Source organism: Taeniopygia guttata, chromosome 2 (assembly GCF_048771995.1).
Source record: "Taeniopygia guttata chromosome 2, bTaeGut7.mat, whole genome shotgun sequence".
NCBI classification, from domain to species: Eukaryota; Metazoa; Chordata; class Aves; order Passeriformes; family Estrildidae; genus Taeniopygia; species Taeniopygia guttata.
In genome coordinates this window covers 142748547-142752454 of record NC_133026.1, presented here as the reverse complement: position 1 = coordinate 142752454, position 3908 = coordinate 142748547, and the positions used below count along the sequence as shown (strand labels likewise).

Here is a 3908-nt window from a genome sequence, read left to right as displayed (position 1 = left end):
CCCTGTGTCCCCTTGTGACTGTCATTCAGATAAGGACATTGTCCCTAGGAAATACAGATTTTTGTCGTTCCTAAAAATTGTTCATCACATTTGATTTAGTTGAAATTGCCCTTTGGGAGCACACAGATGATTCACTAGTACAAAGTCAGCTGGACCTCAACACTGCCTTAAAGAAGGGGGCAAAGCAACATCCCTTAAGGCCTGTAGAAAATAAATCTCTTGCTGACGTCAAAGCCTTTCCACCAAGGCTTTGCAGCACCAGGGTCTTCTTGGGCTCCGTTGCAGTTGCCTTATACTGCTCTTCTGAGTGATTACAGGAATATGTAAGAGCACTTTGTGCTTTCTGAACCTGTTGGGTGGCATTTGTAGTGCCTCTTGACCTCATTTTCTAGAGGCAAAGAGTACAGGAAGAGGCTAGGAGAGCTGTATCTGACAGCTTTTGGAAAAAAAAATAAAAACAAAACACATAAAAAAGGAGTGGTCTGGAAGAGATGTGGAAAGGCAGGAATGTTCTTGCAGTATCCAGGCATACCTGCAGCTAGCTGTGTGCTGAAATGTGAAGAATGGAAAAATGGATTGCTGGGAAATAAGTCCAAGGACTGACATCCTGATTTCTGAGGTACCTGTCCAAGCCACTCAAAACCCAATAAATTTTCAGGTAATCTGTGAATTTAGTAAACCAAGTGACCCAGATGAGATTTAGGGACTTGGTCAGCTTTCTATTTGTAGGCTACTGGTAGGAACAGATAAGTTCCTTACAGAAATAAAAATAATAAAACAGGAACAGTTCCACCCTAAATATATAATTTTATGAAACAAAAGGAAGGTACATGGAAGTGGTTTTGGAGTAACTCTCATCACAGGCTGCTCATGCCAGTTAGTCCAAAGGAGGGCCACAAAGACTATCAGAGGGCTGGGGCACCTTTCCTGTGAGGATGGGCTGAGAGAGCTGGGGCTACTCAGCCTGCAGAAGAGAAATCTCCAGGGAACTCTTATTGTGTCCTTTCAGCATCAAAAGCAGCCTGCAGAAAAGCTGGTGAGGAATTTTTTTATATGGGTGTGTCACGATACAATGGGGAGGTTGCTTTAAACTGAAAGAGGATAGGTTTAGTTTGGATATTAGGAAGAAGTTTTTTACAAGAGGGTGGTGAAAAACTAGGTTTTTCTGTCAGGTTGCCGGAGAGGTGGTAGTTGCCCATCCCTGGAAACCTTCAGTGTCAGGCAGGGCAAGGCTCTGAGCAACTTGACTTATTTGAAAATGTACCTGCTCATGGCAAGGGCATTGGACTAGATGACCTTTAAAGGTCCTTTCCAACCCAAACCATTTTACAATTATATGATTCTATGACTGTGCCGGTAAAAGGCAAAGCAAGGGGTCAAGGAAAAATATCTGAGAGCATAAAAAAGTAAAGGATCATGCAGATGAGTTCAAGAGTTTATCCTGGAGGCAACATTAGGAGATTTCATGTTAAGAACTGGGGTGAATCTTGGGCAGAAAGTAGGGATGTTTTTGCTCATTTAATTTCTCCTGCTTTTGGGAAAATGGGATTTTGTATTTTCATAGAATCATAGACTTATTTGGCTTGGAAGGGACTTAAAAGTCATCCAGTTCAAACACCCCTTCCATGGGCAGGGACATCTTCCCTTGGACCATGTTGTTCAGAGTCCCATCCAAATTGTTCTTGGACACTTCCAGGAGTGGGGCATCTACAACTTCTATAAAAAAGGTAAGTCAAAAATCTATGTCTATTATGTCTCTCTCCTCCTTAAAGTGACAAAAAGCAGTTTGAATATTCCAGTCTATTTGGACTATGAAAGACTGATGTCACTTTCTGGCTTACAACAATTCTTTGAGCTATTAATTAAAATGATATAAAGCACTTGGAACCTCATATTAATGACACAATATCTGTGCATTTTATCACTTGATTTATTGCAGTCCTGGACACTAACAGTAACTTTTCTCTGCACATTTTTGCCCTTTGACATTTCTGAAGCACTGCTCTGTTTTATCTCCTGGTTTTAAACCATTATGAAGTTTAACTAGCCATCTTTTTGTATTTGCATCCCTGTTCAGCACCTTCCTCATTCATTAGCTGTCAACACCAGGTACCAGCAGAGTTTCAGAAACCACTGGTGCCAATGTCTCACAGTTCTCTATCAGAAGCAACCAGTCACTTGTTAAAATCTGTCAAGGTGCCCTCCTTCTAAATATATATTCAACAATCTTCCTGTGTGGCAAATTGATGTTCAGTCTGTAAAAGAGAAAGCTCCAGGAAGACTTTACTGCATCCCTCTCAGTGTCTGAAGATGCTACAAGAAAGCTGGGATTGCACAGTGACAAGATAGAGTCATGACAAAGTAACCCTCATAAAGCAAAGCAAGCCTGAATCCATGATGCAGAACGTGGTGATTTTTTGGGTAATGTATGATTGCTGAACTTTGCTTATGCAAACAGCTGAGGGCAGGTGCAGCTACTTCTGGGGACAGGCAAGGTTCAGCACATTGATTAATGATCTGTCAACCCTGGAGCACCGGGGACTTGCCTTCCCAAGCAGCAGGCTGGGTCAGAGCATGAAGACAAAGATTCTTGCAACCTGAATAACAAAAGTGAGAGTCAGCTCCCATGTCTTCATCCATTACATTCCCTCCAGTTATGGGGAAAGGGGGACCAAGCATCACAGTGAAACCTTTCCTCCATGATTCCTGACCAGACATGCTCTTCTCCACTGACTCCAGAGGGAGTCTCACATTTTCAAGCTCTCTAAAGGCCATCATTTGAATCCTACAATTCTCATCTTCACGGCCTGGTTAGCAAATGCAAATATCTCACCACACAGAACTCCAAGGGAATTAATTCAGCAGGGTCGAAGGTCCCGCACACAAACCTTACTGCCCACCAGTGCAGCAAAACAGTACATGGAGGATCACTGGGAGACCACATGGGATTGCACCATCTTCCTCCTGATTCTGTTGAGGCAGTTTGCTCATGTTGGACACAGTCAGAACAACATCTCCACTTAATACATTGGTCAGACTGCCCATGACTTGAGTTGTCACTCAAAATGTTTAAATGGGGACCCTCCCCATTGCTCATTGCACACAAAACAAAAACCAAAAATATTTTCTAGGCAAATACACAAACTAAAAGTCCTTCCTGTCTTCTTCACCTCTCCCTTCATAGGTTTTATGATAATTTTCTAGTGTTTTTCTGTATGCATAAATCTATCTTTGTTAAAAAGCAGAACTGACAATATGGAAAGCAACTCTTCTCCCAGCAGAGATAATAATACATGAAAATGTCATTACAAACCAGTTTCATATATAGCATCTAGATCTAGGAATTATAAAATATCTCAATTTACCAGCTGCTATGAATCAATGCAAGGAAGTAGTTGACAAGAACTACAGTTACAAGCTGACATTGGAGTTCACTTGAGGAAAAACCTGCTTTTCCAATTTATGCAAGGAAAAGAAGAATGACAAGGGCAGAGAAAGGGGGGAAAAGCACAGCAAAAAGCCATAATTACCACAAGTCACTGTTCTTTTCTGGTGATCTTTTGGAAGATAAACACAAGCTCAAAGATTACCTAAATGAAAGCAACAGACTGGGTAATTGTTTTGCTCCTTGTATCTCCTCCTATGTAGTTGAAGGACAAGTTACTTTCCCAAAGTTTGGATTAGCACCTGTAAATTGTGAGCATTCTGCAAGCAATGAGAGAGGCAGTTCTTGGCAGCCCTGACCTCGGATCTGCTGTGATCTGAGCCTGGTTTGTCATCTCCTGCAGTGACCTTACTGCCTCCCTGGAGCAGTCCAGTGATCTGCCTGAATATTTTTAGAACATCTATGGTGACAGTCATTCTGTTTTCCTAAGGACTGGGAAAAAAAAAATTAAAAAAAAAAAATA

The 3908-nt window shown here is 41.6% G+C and overlaps 1 long non-coding RNA gene across 1 annotated transcript in view; it reads right to left on the bottom strand.

Moving 5' to 3' along the window:
- The window catches only part of LOC140682480 (uncharacterized), a 155627-nt gene that overhangs the window by 129728 nt on the left and 21991 nt on the right, over nt 1–3908 (bottom strand). The gene's annotated exons all lie outside the window — the stretch shown is intronic.